Source organism: Bos mutus, chromosome 16 (assembly GCF_027580195.1).
Source record: "Bos mutus isolate GX-2022 chromosome 16, NWIPB_WYAK_1.1, whole genome shotgun sequence".
Lineage (NCBI taxonomy): Eukaryota > Metazoa > Chordata > Mammalia > Artiodactyla > Bovidae > Bos > Bos mutus.
The window spans coordinates 71,330,701-71,347,731 of NC_091632.1; positions in this window are offsets into that span (position 1 = coordinate 71,330,701).

A 17,031-nucleotide genomic window follows, 5' to 3' on the forward strand; every position below is an offset into this window, starting at 1 on the left:
CCAAGCCACAAGGGAAGCCCCTGACAGGTGCATGTGTGTAGTTATATCACTTTGTGGTTCTAATTACATTTCCCTAATAGATAATAACAGAGCTTCCCAGGTGACTCAGTGGTAAAGAACTTACCTACAACGCAGGAGACATAGGTTTGATCCTTGGGTTGGGAAAATCCCCTGGAGAAGGAAATGGCATTCTAGTATTCTAGTATTCTTGCCTGGGAAATCCTATAGACAGAAGAACCTGGTGGGCCACAAACCATGGGGTCACAAAACAGTTGGAAACTACTAAGCAACCAAACAGTAACAACAACAACACAATGGCTAATAATATTGCACATATTTTCAGGTGCTTATTTACCATCTGTATATTCTTTTGGTGTAATGCCTTCTTATAGCTTTTTCCCATTTTCTAATTGGCTTATTTTTAATTGTGGAGATTTGATGATGCTTTACATATTCTAAACATTAACCCATTGCCAGATACGTGGTTTGCAAACATTTTCTCATAGTTGACTCTGTATAATTTCTATTATTTTGCATATGTTAAGGTTTCTTTATGGTTCATGATAAAGTCCGTTTTATGGATGTTTGAATAAAGAAGGATATTCTGTTATTGTTTGGATAGATAGAGTGGTCTATGTATCCCGATTAGATCTTGTTTGATTATGTTGTGCAGATCTTCTCTATTGTGTCAGGGGAATTTGGATCCTATTTTCATCTTTTAGTAGACAGTTACCTGGTTAGATTTAGGACTCAGATCCTGGTATACTTGTATGAGTATGGTTTCAATTGCAATTTAATTCTCTGAAGCTTAGCATTGCTATTTTTGTCTGCTTGTTTTATCTGGTTCAGCAGAAGCTACCAGTACTTCCTACATATCCTGCCTGAGGGAGCAAGAGGATTTTTCCCAGGGGGAGCATCTCTACCTCAAGGTGGGGGAAGGAACAGTCAAGCCACAGGAATGACAAGGCTTGCTGATCTGAGATATATTTTCTTGTAAGTGTCCCTCTTGCCAGTGCTGCCTGGCCACCTCGTGGCATTAGTTGAGGGCGACAAGTCTCAGGTTCCAGAGGACGAAGGCATTTCCTGATTGTTATGGCAGGATCCCCCAGCTGGCGCTAGTGGTGAAGAACCCACCTGCCAATGCAGGAGACATAGAGATGCAGGTTCCATCCCTGAGTCAGGAAGATCCTGTGTAGGCAGGCATGGCAACCTACTCCAGTATTCTTGTCTGGAGAATCCCCATGGACAGAGGATCCTGGTGGGCTACCATCCATGGGGTCGCACAGAGCTGGATGCAAGTGAAATAACTTCGAATGCACACACGTGGCAGGATCCCCTTGGCCACTACTGCTAGTCTGTCAGTACCACCAGGCTGCCTCTTGATGAGTGCGGGATGCAGCCTCAGGCCCCACGAGTAAATATTCTCTGGTCTTCTTACTGTCTGTGGCGTTCCTGATCAATACCTTCTTCCCTGTATGATCAGTGGAAAATTCAGTTTGATCCAGTCTGCCAGGGAAAGTTTCTATGGCTTGGTTGGGGACTCAGGCCTGACTTATCTTCTGTTGGCTTTGTGGGGTGGGTGGAAGATGCTCTGCATTGGCCTATTCTTTCACTTATGGGTTCCCAAACTAGTTTCCTTTTCTCATTTTACTTTCCAGAGCTCTTCTTTTGTTGCATTCTTTCTTAGGTTTATCATTGTAATTAGAAGAAATAGTGTGTAACAGGTCTATACCATCTTCTCTGTCCCAGACGTTCAATACTGGTTTAATGTGTTTTTGAGTTTGCTTCTTGAGTTTTATTTATTGGCATTGTAATTCTAAAACACTCTGAATGCAAAAAAAATATGTCTAACCTCAGAAATACAATGTTCTCAATTTTGTGAAAAAAGCCCATATTAAAAATGAAATTACCTTATATTAAGATATTTTTACTACTTACAGAATTAATGCCCTCTGACTAGGTTCCACAGTGATTCTGTGTATTACCAAATTTTATTCTTTTTAAGATATCATTTTAGTAAAGTTCCATTGTTCACAATTTATGTATCATTAATGATTCTGACTCTTGGAATTATGGTTTGAAAATAGTAAGCAGGCCTTGGGGTGTTGTGAATAGTGTAAACCTACATGAAAATGACTGTAGGAGATAGATTTCCAACTTGAAAATTAAGAGCTTTTGCTGGAAGAAGGTAATTTAAAGTAAGAATAGGCTGTATGAAATGACTACTTCAAGAACTAAAAATAAATTTAAATTAATACAGTTTTGAAGGAACTGGAAAGTATAAGGAAAATAAACATTAACTTTAAAGATAGTTTTTGGCAAAGCAACATTTGGTGGAATGCTTTCTGTTTTATATGATTTGGCAAATGGGATAGATATAGCTATCATAAACATGCTTTGAATTATGGGACATGAACCAAAGTGTGTAATTATGTGGCATAAACATGAATTATGCATTATTTTAATGATAGAATGAGAAAACTTGTTCCAAATTCCTTTGCAGATTTATCTTTTAAATTCATTACTTTCAGTTCAGTTCAGTCACTCAGTCGTGTCCGACTCTTTGCAACCCCATGAATCGCAGCACTAGATCATTCAGGTATGACCTAAATCAAATCCCTTAAGATTATACAGTGGAAGTGAGAAATAGATTTAAAGACCTAGATCTGATAGACAGAGTGCCTGATGAACTATGGACAGAGGTTCGTGATATTGTATGGGAGACAGGGATCAAGACCATTCCCATGGAAAAGAAATGCAAAAAAGCAAAATGGCTGTCTGAAGAGGCCTTACAAATAGCTGTGAAAAGAAGCAAAAATCAAAGGAGAAAAGGAAATAAAAATCATCTGAATGTAGAGCTCCAAAGAATAGCAAGAAGAGATAAGAAAGCCTTCTTCAGCGATCAATGCAAAGAAATAGAGGAACACCACAAAATGGGAAAGACTAGAGATCTCTTCAAGAAAATCAGAGATACCAAGGGAACATTTCATGCAAAGATGGGCACAATAAAGGACAGAAATGGCATGGACCTAACACAAGCAGAAGATATTAAGAAGAGGTGGCAAGAATACACAGAAGAAGTGTACAAAAAAGATCTTCACGACCCAAATAATCACGATGGTGTGATCACTGACCTAGAGCCAGACATCCTGGAATGTGAAGTCAAGTGGGCCTTAGAAAGCATCACTACGAACAAAGCTAGTGGAGGTGATGGAATTCCAGTGGAGCTATTTCAAATCCTGAAAGATGATGCTGTGAAAGTGTTGCACTCAATATGCCAGCAAATTTGGAAAGCTCAGCAGTGGCCACAGGACTGGAAAAAGTCAGTTTTCATCCCAATCCCAAAGAACGGCAATGCCAAAGAATGCACAAACTACCACACAATTGCACTCATGTCACATGCTAGTAAAGTAATGGTCAAAATTCTCCAAGCCAGGCTTCAGCAATACGTGAACCTGTACTTCCAGATGTTCAAGCTGGTTTTATAAAATGCAGAAGAACCAGAGAGCAAATTGCCAACATCTGCTGGATCATGGAAAAAGCAAAAGAGTTCCAGAAAAACGTCTATTTCTGCTTTATTGATTATGCCAAGTCCTTTGACTGTGTGCATCACTATAAACTGTGGAAAATTCTGAAAGAGATGGGAATATCAGACCACTTGACTTGCCTCTTGAGAAATTTGTATGCAGGTAAGGAAGCAACAGTTAGTACAGGACATGGAACAACAGATTGTTTCCAAAAAGGAAAAGGAGTATGTCAAGGCTGTATATTGTCACCCTGCTTATTTAACTTCTATGCAGAGTACATCATGAGAAACACTGGGCTGGAAGAAGCAGCAGCTGGATCAAGATTGCTGGGAGAAATATCAATAACCTCAGATATGCAGATGACATCACCCTTATGGCCGAAAGTGAAGAGGAACTACAAAGCCTCTTGATGAAAGTGAAGGAGGAGAGTGAAAAAGTTGGCTTAAAGCTCAACATTCAGAAAACGAAGATCATGGCATCTGGTCCCACCACTTCATGGGAAATAGATGGGGAAACAGTGGAAACAGTGTCAGACTTTATTTTTTGGGGCTCCAAAATCACTGCAGATGGTGACTGCAGCCATGAAATTAAAAGACGCTTACTCCTTGGAAGGAAAGTTATGACCAACCTAGATAGCATATTGAAAAGCAGAGACATTACTTTGCCAACAAAAGTCCATCTAGTCAAGGCTATGGTTTTTCCTGTGGTCATGTATGGATGTGAGAGTTGGACTGTAAAGAAAGCTGAATGCCGTAGAATTGATGCGTTTGAGCTGTGGTGTTGGAGAAGACTCTTGAGAGTTCCTTGGACTGCAAGGAGATCCAACCAGTCCATTCTAAAGGAGATCAGCCCCGGGTATTCTTTGGAAGGAATGATGCTAAAGCTGAAACTCCAGTACTTTGGCCATCTCATGTGAAGAACTGACTCATTGGAAAATACTTTGATTCTGGGAGGGATCGGGGGCAAGAGGAGAAGGGGACCACAGAGGATGAGATGGCTGGATGGCATCACTGACTCGATGGACGTGAGTTTGAGTGAACTCAGGGAGTTGGTGATGGACAGGGAGGCCTGGTGTGCTGCTATTCATGGGATCGCAGAGTCAGACACGACTGAGCAACTGAACTGAACTGAATATATTACAGAATATTATACAAAATAAAATGATACAGTCTTACATACTTGGCCAAACACATTGCTAAGTTTATCACTCATACTAACAGCTATAAGAAATTGAGTTGAAGTGAATCTACTAAACATGACAAAGGATATTTACTAAAAACAGTACAATTAACATTATATTTAGTGGGAAAATGTTGAACGTATCTCCACTAGCAATGGAAAATAAAACAAGATATGTGGCTCCCCACTTTCTTTAATATTGTGCTATAGAGAAAAGAAAATGCAACGAATGATAAAAGATATAAAGTTTACAAAGTGAAGTGAAGTGAAAGTCGCTCAGTTATGTCCAACTCTTTGCGCCCCCATGAACTATACAGTCCATGGAATTCTTCAGGCCAGAATACTGGGATGGGCAGCCATTGCCTTCTTCAGGGGATCTTCCCAACTCAGGGACTGAACCCAGGTCTCCTGCATTGCAGGTGTATTCTTTACCAGCTGAGCCACCAGGGAAGCCCAAAGTTTATACAAAGGAACCAGTAAAACTATATGTTTGCAGAATGCATGATTATATAAATAGAAAATCATGAGAAATCCAAAAATTGTTAAAGGAATAAAATTCTGGAACTAAATGTATTTAAGAAGGCTACAGCATCAAATATTTTAACAAAAATTTGGCAAATAAAGTTGAAAATATATATGCCAAAAGTTTTAAATATTTAGAAATATATATTTTAAACAAAAGATTTAAAACACTTGTACAAATAAAAAAGCATAAAATACTACCAAGGGAAACCAATGACCAAATAAAAAGGTATTCTTATTAGGACATTCAGACTTTATCTACCACAAAGTCATGAAGATGTTTTTCTGTTGTTTGTTGTAAGATATAAATCTCATTTAGATGTACATTAAATCCTGTGTTAATATTTGTTTATGGTATGGTCAGTAGCTGTTTAAAAAATATGTGTATATCCAAATGACAAAGTGAGATTTATTCTAAAAATGTCATTCCTTTGCTGTTGCATAGGGCTAGCTTTCTCATAAATCAGTTGTTCATACAGGCATGAATCTTTCTCCACTCTCTCTATTCTGTCCCATTGGTTTGTCTGTGTGTCTACTTCTGTGTCATATTTCATTAGTCTCTCTACAGACTTTTATAATCAGTACTGACGACCTGATGGTGCAATTTTCCATATTTGGTTTTCTTCAGAATGTTTTACTATTCCTAGTCCTTTGCATTACATTTTAAAGTCAGTTTGTATAGTTTTTATCCAAAAAAAAATCCCTACCTATTAAAATATTCTATTGTATTCTTCTGAATATAGACATAAATTAGAGAAAGCTAATATCTTTATAATATTGAATTTTCTAAACCATTAACATAATGTTTCACTGTTTTTTTTTTTATAATCCTTTTTTAGTCTAGATTCCAATTTACTGAGTAGAGATATAATTACATGTTTTCTTTGATTTATTTGCATACATTTGATGTTTTTAAATATTTCTTTTTCTAAATGGTTTTTTGTATACATGGATAAATAATTTTTGTATATCAAATATTTATCCAGTGTCATTTCTATATTTATTTACTAATATGAATTGCTTATCAGTATATTTTAAAATTCTCTATTCTTGTCATATTTTGCTATGGTCACCAGAAATACATTGAATAAATGTGAGAATAACTAAAAATTCTCATCTGAGCCTTGATTTTGGGAGGAAAGTCTATACTCCTTCATTATTAAGAATGCAGGTCTTTTGACCTATATTTTACTAGAACAAAGATGGTTCCCTTTTATTCCTAGTATTCTAAGATATTTTATCATAAACAGGGGTCCAATTTTATCCAGTTATTTTTCTGCCTCTACTGGGGTGGTCAAATGAATTCTTCATATTTCACTTAATGTGTTAAAATTACATAATTAAAAAAAATTACACCAATTTTGCACTGATAAAATAATAGTCATGTTCTATTATTATTTTTGTTTTTCATTGGATATAGTTTGGTAGTATTTGGTTTCATACTTTTTACCATCTATGACAAGAAAGAAAATTTTCTGCACTATTATTTTTTGGTAATACATTTATCAGCTTTTGCTACCAGCATTCTATAGGAGCGTGGGACAAGATGGCAGAGCAGAAAAATCCAAGGCTTACCTCCTTCTAAAGATTCAACAAAATTACAACTACATTTAGACAAACTATCTCTGAGGATAATCTGAGGACTAACATAAAACATTTCCCACAACTAAAGATAAAAGGAAAAAGTGACATTGAGGTTAGGAGAGATGGAGACATGGTCTGACTGGGACCCACACCCAGCATTGTCACCCACAGGTGGAAGGGCTATCACAGCCCCACGGGTCCTCCCCAGGGAATGAGGGTTCTGATCCATATATTGGGCTTCCCACTCTGGGGGATTTGTACTAGAAAAATGAGAGCCAGAAAACTGGAAAATCAAGGTTTATCTCTTAAAGGCCAAATGCAGTATTTTTTTGGATCTGTCTTCTCAAGCAGTGGCAACCAAAACAAAAATAAACAAATGGACCTATATCAAGCTAAAAAGCTTTTGCAGAGTTGAGAAAACCATCAACAAAGTAATGTGGCAACCCACTGAATTAAAGAAGATATTTGCAAAAAACCTATTAGATAAAGGATAAATACCCAAATGTTATAAAGCAGTTATACAACTCAGTATCAAAAAATCAATTACAAGTGACCTGAAGATGTGAATAGACATTTCTCCAAAAGAGACGTGATATACAAATGACCAGCAGACATATGAAAAAATGCTCAATATCACTAATCATCAGAGAAATGTAAATCACCACCACAGTGAGATATTGCTTCACACATGTCAGAATGGCTATTATCAAAAAGAAAGTATATAAGTTTTAGAAAAGATATCCAGAAAAGGGAACCCTTGTGCATGCTTATTGGTGGGAATGTAAATTGGTACAGCTACTATCGAAAACAGTATAGAGGGTCCTATAAAAATTAAAAGTAGAACTGCCATACCAGTCCAGAAACTCCATTTCTGGGTATTTATCTTTTAAAATAAAAAATGCTAATTTGAAAAGATATACATATCCCTGTGTTTATTGCAGCAGTATTTACAGTTATCAAGATATTGAAGAAATCCAAGTGTCTATCATGGAGAAGGAAATGGCAACCCACTCCAGTATTCTGGCCTGGAAAATCCCATGGACAGGGGAGCCTGGCGGGCTACAGTCCATGGGGTCACAAAGAGTCGGACACGACTGAGCAACTTCACTTAGGAAGTGTCTATTAACAGATGATTAAAGATGTGAGAGATCTTTGTATCTATATATCATATCTATGTGTGTATACTCAGTCACTCAGTCATGTCTGACTCTTTATAACCCCATGGACTGTAGTCTGCCAGGCTCCTCTGTCCTTGGGATTTTCCAGGCAAGAATACTGGAGTGAGTTGCCACTTCCTACTCCAGAGGATCTTTCCAACCCAAGGATTGAATCCTCATCTCTTGCATCTCCTGCATTGGCAGGCAGATTCTATACTACTGAGCCACGAGGGAAGCATATCATATCTATATCTATATAAAATGAAGTATTATCCAGTTGTAGAAAAGAGTGAAATATGAAGTCTTTCCCTTTGCAACAACATGGATGTACCTAGAGAGTATTACACTAAGTGAAAAAATCAATTAGAGAAGGACAAGGACTGTATGAACTCACTTGTATGTGGAATCTAAAAACAAAACCAGAAACAGACTTACAGATACAGAGACCAAAGTGGTGGTTGCCAGAGGGGAGGAAAGTGGGGGATTGGGTGAAATAGGTGAAGGGAATTAAGAAACACAAACTTTCAGTTATAACATTAATAAATCACAGGGATGTGATATACAAAGTTGTACAATGAATAACACTGTAATAGTTTTGTATGATGGATGGTTATTAGGCTTACATGTTTAATCATTATGCCATACTTTTTGGTTTTTTGTTTTTGGCCATGCCACATGGCATCCAGAATCTTAGTGCCCTGACCAGGGTTCAAACCTGCTCCCTGCAATGGAAGTGTGGAATCTTAATCCCTGGACCACCAGGAAATTCCCTGCCATACACTTTAAACTAATGCTATACTGTATCTCAACTGTACTTCAGTTTTGAAAATTGTGGGAAAAAAATTCTATCATATTTATACAGCAATATGTGATCCAGTATTTACAAGATTTAAGATTTTGGTGCCATTTCTATATGCTAGAATAGTTTACATTAGTTTGGTATAAATTTTGCCATACGCTTTGAAAGAATTTCTTGCTGAATTTGAGTTATGAGTTTTATTTTCAAAATATTTGATTATTAATAATTTGGGTGAATTTTGTATATCTTCTTGTGTCAGTTTTTAAAGTTGTGCTTGAACATGGATCTTTTTCCTCTAAATTTTCACATATATTAGTATAAAAGTATTTATAATATTGGCCTTCCCTAGTAGCTCAGCTGGTAAACAACCTTCCTGCAATGCAGGAGACGCTGGTTCCATTCCTGGGTTTGGAAGATCCACTGGAGAAGGGATAGACTTTACCCACTCCAGTATTCTTGGGCTTCCCTCATGGCTCAGCTAGTAAAGAATCCAGTGCAATGAGGGAGATCTAGAAATCCCTGGGTTGGGAAGATCCCCTGGAGAAGGGAACTACCACCCACTCCAGAATTCTGGCCTGGAGAATTCCATGGACTTTTTAGTCCATAGGGTTGCAAGAGTTGGACACTACTGAGTGACTTCCACTTCACTTCATTTATAATATTACCTTAATATTATGTTTTTAAAATATGGGATCTGATGTACTCTTGCCTGGAAAATCCCATGGGCGGAGGAGCCTGTTAGGCTGCAGTCAATGGGGTTGCTAAGAGTTGGACACGACTGAGCGACTTCACTTTCACTTTTCACTTTCATGCATTGGAGAAGGAAATAGCAACCCACTCCAGTGTTCTTGCCTAGAGAATCCCAGGGACGGGGGAGCCTGGTGGGCTGCCGTCTATGGGGTCGCACAGAGTCGGACACGATTGAAGCGACTTAGCAGCAGCAGCAGCAGTCCTTATTATTTTTGTCTTTTTCTTATAAACATAGTGTTTTTTCCTTTTGTTCTTTATTCAGTCTTGTTAAAGATTTATCAGTTTTCTTAGACTTCAGAAAACCCGTTTCTGTTGTTATTGATCCACAATCACACCCCTTATTTACCCAAATAATTTGGTAATTTATGTTTGCCAAAAAACCTGCACGTGATGTTTATAGCAGTTTTATTCTTAATTGCCAGAACTTGGAAACAACCAAGATATCATTGCTGCTGCTGCTGCTAAGTCGCTTCAGCTAAGAGCTACCAGGGGTTTGGCGGCCTCACCTGTCCCCATTCACCGGCGGCGACCGGCGGCGGCAGGCAGCGCGTCAGGCGGAGGGAGCCGCCGCCAGGTGTGCAACAGAGGAACATGGCTCAAGAAACTAATCACAGCCAAGTGCCTATGCTTTGTTCCACTGGCTGCGGATTTTATGGAAACCCTCAATAAAAAAAAAAAAAAAAAAGTGAAAGTGGAGTCGCTCAGTCGTGTCCGACTCTAGGACTGCAGCCTACCAGGCTCCTCCGTCCATGGGATTTTCCAGGCAAAAGTACTGGAGTGGGGTGCCATTGCCTTCTAAATTATGGTACTTCCTGATAATATGAATAATAGTGCTAAAATTAAATGAGCTCTTAAGCCACCAAAAAGAAGGGGGAGTGTTAAATGCACATTATGAAAAGAAAGAAGCCAATCTCAGGAGGCTACATAGTATGTAATTCCACCTAACATTCTGAAAAAGCAAAACTATGGAAATAGTGAAAAGAATATGGGTTGCCAGGTGTTTGAGTGGAGAAGAATGCATAAGCAGGGCCCAGAACAATTTTACAGCAGCGAAAATACTCTTTATAGTACATTAATGATTGATACATGTAATTTTATATCTGTCAAAACTCAGAGAAAGTACAACATTCAGAATAAATGCTTGTGTAAACTCTGGAGTTAGGTATGTCTAGTTTTGTAAGAAGCTATCAAGCTCTTTCAGAGTGTCTTTTTTAGTGTATTAGATTGAGTCTTAATGTACATCATATGAATTAATGTTCTATGAAGTTGAACAAAAAGTACAGAATTTTTATTTTTTATTATTTTCTAAAATTTTTTATAGTTTAAAAAGAATTACAGTGGAAAGAAGATATGATGAAAACTTAACAGGCTTATTATCTCTAAGTAGATGATTTTTAATCATTTAAAAATAAAGATACAAAATTTTTTAAATAATTATTTTAAAATTAGGTAATTCCTTCCTTTGTCTGAAATTTGATGTTTTTATATGCTCTTTGTTAATGGAATATTAATTTGTCTACTTATTTGATTTCTACTGGTATGATGCCATTTTGTTAATCACTTATGAATAGGTTTTGCTCATAAATTGTTTCCTTTCACCATTTGGGATGATTCAGGCACATTACATTTATTGTGCACTTTATTTCTGTTTTGATTACGTCAGCTCCACCTCAGATCATCAAGCATTAGATCCCAGAGTTTGGGGAACCAAACAGATCTAAACAACATCTGCATTTTCAAAACTCGGTTTAAATACTAATCCAGAGTAATCTTCCTAATCACGTAAAAATCTCTTCCATATCTGGACTACCTCATTATGCCCCTCTTTTAGTGGTTGTCAGGTACATAAGTGCTTTACAGAATAATTTAATTCATTTTCATTTGATAGTAAACTTTTTTTTTTGGTGGCAGAAATAACTTAGTTTTAGGATTGAATTGAATGTTTGTGAGAATTTTTGTACATTTTAGGCACTCAAAAGTCTTCATTGGATAATCATGCTTACAAAATAGCCTATAGATAATTTGTATACATAAAATGATGTGGACTAACTTTTAAATGTTTTACTTCTAAGATGAAAAGCTAAACAAAAATTGTGTTGTATACATTAGATGGAGTGGAAATAATATATACAATTTCTTACTGATTTCTGGAAAATATAACTTGCCTTTGGCCAATTATATATATTTTTACTTATTTGATCTGTTTTGATTTATGATTATCACAGCTTATTATAGGCTTTCTGTACAATAGATCAATTAATTTATTCCTTCAAGACATATTTATTTTCTGGATAGGTTTTTTTTTTTTTTATTGAAGTGCAATTGATTTACAATGTTGTGTTAGTTTTTGGTGTACAGCAAAGTGATTCTGTGTGTGTGTGGTTATATGTATTATATATAGCAAGTCCCCTATATATTAATAAGTTCCATTCTAAGAGCTTGTTTGTAAGCCTAGTTTCTTCATAAGTCCAATGAAGTTAGCCTACTTAACCAACTAACACAACTGGCTATACACTACTATACTGTAATAGGTTTATAATACTTTTCCCACAAATAATACATAAAAACAAACACACATAAAAAATTGTTGTAATCTTATAGTACAGTGCCTTGAAAAGTACAGTGTTACAGCACAACAGCTGGCATACAGGGGCTGTGAGCAAGTGAACAGGCAAGAAAACTGACTGGAGGAAGGAGAGGAGGTGGGAGATGGTAGAGCTGAAAATCATCAGCAACAGGAGAGAGAGGGTAGGCTGCAATTTCACTCATGCCTGATGTTTGATGGCACAGGTCTGGTTCCTTGCTGGGTTTAATTCTTTCTATCTTCTTGGAAAAATGTTCCAATAATGTCTGGGTAGTAGCTTTTTTCTCTCTTCATATCTGAAAAGGTAGCACTGGATCTCATTCTGAATGGCTGCTACAAGCTTCATGTACCATTCTATGTTCAAGTCTTGTGCCTCAAAAACTAACAGTGTCTCTTCAAATAAAGAAAATCCCCTTGCCATTTCCTGCATCACGAATCTCTTCAGTTCTTCAGTTACTTCTTCTTTCTCTTGTCTCTCTTCTTCCTTTCTCTGGGCCTCAATTCCATCAGTAAGTTTCCTTAGTAAGCTGCTCCTATTGCACACCAGCTTCCATCCTTATTGCTTGGCAATTATTAGTGGTACCAGCTATATCATCACTGTTTTACTCTTGCTTCTGGACATCCTGGGCTTAAAATAAAGAAACTGTACTACTGTACTCTATATAGTATGTAAAATACACAAAAGCACAACCACTTGTAGAGGATATACACACGTGACATATGAACTAACATGTGATTGGGCATGCTAACACACATTTACATTTTTAAAAGTTTTCAACTTGAAGGTTCATACACAGGGCAGCTATGTATATATACATATATATATATGTATACATATGTATATATGTAAAAATAATATATATATATTTCTTCAGATTATTTTCCATTACAGTTTATTACAATAGATAAATAGAGTTTCCTGTGCAAAATATGTACATATATATACGTATATAAATAACAAGATCCTACTTGTATTGGACTGTACTACCAATCCCAAGTTCCTAATTTATCCCTCCCCCACTTCCCCTTTGGTAATCACAAATTTTTTTCCATGTTTGTGAGTCTATTTCTACTTTGTAAATATGTTCATTTTAATCATTTTTGAGATTCCACATATAAGCGATATCATATAATATTTGTCTTTGGCTTAACTGTACTTAGTATCGCTAGGTCCATCCATGTTACTGCAAATGGCATCATTTCATTTTTTTATGGTTGAATAATACTCCACTATATGTATGTGGGGATATATATATATATATATGCAACATATCTTCTATAGTGGGCTAGTGTCTTTTGGTGCATTTTTTTTAAATTATGAAGTCCAATTTTCTTTTTCTTTTGTTGCCTATATTTTTGATGTCACATCTAAGAAGTCACTGTCAAATTCAATTTTGTGAAGCTTTTATCCTATGTTTTCTACTAAGAGTTTTATAATTTTTTATCTTGTATTTGGGTCCTGCTGCTGCTGCTGCTGCTGAGTCGCTTCAGCCGTGTCTGACTCTATGCGACCCCACAGATGGCAGCCCACCAGGCTCCACCATCCCTGGGATTCTCCAGGCAAGAACACTGGAGTGGGTTGCCATTTCCTTCTCCAATGCATGAAAGTGCAAGTGAAGTCGCTCAGTAAGTATCCGACTCTTCATGACCCCATGGACTACAGCCTACCAGGCTCCTCCATCCATGAGATTTTCCAGGCAAGAGTACTGGAGTGGGTTGCCATTGCCTTCTCAAATTTGCCTCCTAAATTTTTTATTAATTTTGAATTATTTTTGTATATGGTGTTAGGTAAGATGTGTCTTTACTCTTGAATATCAACTCCAGTTTCCCTAGTACTTTTTATTGAAAAGACTGAAAACATGTCATTTTCCCACTGAATACTCTTGACACTCTTGTCTAAAATTATTTCACCATATATGTGAAAGTATCAGTCAGTTCAGTTCAGTCGCTCAGTTGTGTCTGACTCTTTGCGACCCCATGAATTGCAGCATGCCAGCAGGCCTCCCTGTCCATCATCATCTCCCGGAGTTCACCCAGACTCACGTCCATCGAGTCAGTGATGCCATCCAGCCATCTCATCCTCTGTCATCCCTTTCTCCTCCTGCCCCCAATCCCTCCCAGCATCAGAGTCTTTTCCAATGAGTCAACTCTTCGCATGACGTGGCCAAAGTACTGGAGTTTCAGCTTTGCATCATTCCTTCCAAAGAAATCCCAGGGCTGATCTCCTTCAGAATGGACTGGTTGGATCTCCTTGCAGTCCAAGGGACTTTCAAGAGTCTCCTCCAACACCACAGTTCAAAGGCATCAATTCTTTGGCTCTCAGCCTTCTTCACAGTCCAACTCTCATATCCATACATGACCACTGGAAAAACCATAGCCTTGACTAGACGAACCTTTGTTCGTCTCTGCTTCGGCAGAGACGTTCGGCAAAGTAATGTCTCTGCTTTTGAATATGCTATCTAGGTTGGTTATAACTTTCCTTCCAAGGAGTAAGCGTCTTTTAATTTCATGGCTGCAGTCACCATCTGCAGTGATTTTGGAGCCCAAAATCATAAAGTCTGACACTGTTTCCACTGTTTCCCCATCTATTTCCCATGAAGGGATAGGACCAGATGCCATGATCTTCGTTTTCTGAATATTGAGCTTTAAGCCAACTTTTCTCACTCTCCACTTTCACTTTCATCCAGAGGCTTTTTACTTCCTCTTCACTTTCTGCCATAAGGGTGGTGTCATCTGCATATCTGAGATTATTGATATTCCTCCCGGCAATCTTGATTCCAGCTTGTGTTTTTTCTAGTCCAGTGTTTCTCATGATGTACTCTGCGTATAAGTTAAATAAGCAGGGTGACAATATACAGCCTTGAAGTACTCCTTTTCCTATTTGGAACCAGTCTGTTGTTCCATGTCCAGGTCTAACTGTTGCTTCCTGACCTGCATACAAATTTCCCAAGAGACAGGTCAGGTGGTCTGGTATTCCCATCTCTTGAAGAATTTTCCACAGTTTATTGTGATTCACACAGTCAAAAGCTTTGGCATAGTCAATAAAGCAGAAATAGATGTTTTTCTGGAACTCTCTTGCTTTTTCCATGATCCAGCGGATGTTGGCAATTTGATCTCTGGTTCCTCTGCCTTTTCTAAAACAAGCTTGGACATCTGGGAGTTCATGGTTCACATATTGCTGAAGCCTGGCTTGGAGAATTTTGAGCATTACTTTACCAGCGTGTGAGATGAGTGCAATTGTGCGGTAGTTTGAGCATTCTTTGGCATTGCCTTTCTTTGGGATTGGAATGAAAACTGACCTTTTCCAGTCCTGTGGCCACTGATGAGTTTTCCAAATTTGCTGACATATTGAGTGCAACACTTTCACAGCATCATCTTTCAGGATTTGAAATAGCTCAACTGGAATTCCATCACCTCCACTAGCTTTGTTCGTAGTGATGCTTTCTAAGGCCCACTTGACTTCACATTCCAGGATATCTGGCTCTAGGTCAGTGATCACACCATCGTGATTATCTGGGTGGTGAAATCTTTTTTGTACAGTTCTTCTGTGTATTCTTGCCATCTCTTCTTAATATCTTCTGCTTCTGTTAGGTCCATACCATTTCTGTCCTTTATCAAGCCCATCTTTGCATGAAATGTTCCTTTGGTATCTCTGATTTTCTTGAAGAGATCTCTAGTCTTTCCCATTCTGTTGTTTTCCTCTATTTCTTTGTATTGATCGCTGAAGAAGGCTTTCTTATTTCTTCTTGCTATTCTTTGGAACTCTGCATTCAGATGCTTATATCTTTCCTTTGCTCCTTTGCTTTTCACTTCTCTTCTTTTCACAGCTATTTGTAAGGCCTCCCTAGACAGCCATTTTGCTTGTTTGCATTTCTTTTCATGGGGATGGTCTCAAAGCTAAAATGAAATACCACCTCACACACATTAGAATTGCAACCAAAAAACAAAAGCAACAAGTGTGGTCAAGGATATGGAGAAATTGTAATCCTTTTGCACTGTTGGTGGCAATACAATATGATACAGCCACTGTGGAAACAGCTTGGAAATTACTCAAAAAATTAAAAATTGAGTTACCACATGATCCAGCAATTCTATATTTGGATATACCCAGAAGAATTGAAAGCAGGATTTTGAAGAATTATTTGTACTCCATGTTCATAGCACCATTATTACATTGCTAAAACATGAAATTGACCCATCAAGGGATAAGCAGATAAGCAAAATGTGGTATATGCATTGTTAGTCAGTCACTAAGTTGTCTTCAACTCTGCCACCCTATGAACTGCAAATGCCAGGCTTATCTGTCTGACACTGTTTCCCTGAGTTTTTTCAAGCTCATCTCCATTGAGTCACTGATACCACCCAACCATCTCATCTTCTGTTGCCCCCTTCTCCTCTTGCCCTCAATTTTTTCAGCATCAAGGTCTTTTCCAACGAGTCACCTCTTTGCATCAGGTGGCCACAGTATTGGAACTTCTTAATATCTTCTGCTTCTGTTATGTCCTTGCTGTTTTTATACTGATTGTGCCTATCCTTGTATGACATACTCCCTTGGTATCTCCAATTTTCTTAAAGAGATCTCTATTCTTTCCCATTCTATTGTTTTCCTCTATTTCTTTGCACTGATCACTGAAGAAGGCTTTTTTAATCTCTCCTTGGTACTCTCTGGAATTCTGCATTCAGTTGGGTATATCTTTTCCTTTCTCCTTTGCCTTTCACTCCTCTTTTCTCTATCATTTGTATGGCCCCTTCAGACAATCCCTTTGCCTTCTTGCATTTCTTTTTCTTGGGGATGGTTTTGGTCATTGCCTTCTACATAATGTTACAAACCTCTGTCTATAATTCTTCAAGCACTGTGTCTACCAGAGCTAGTCCCTTGAATCTATTAGTCACCTCCACTGTATAATTATAAGGGATTTGATTTAGGTT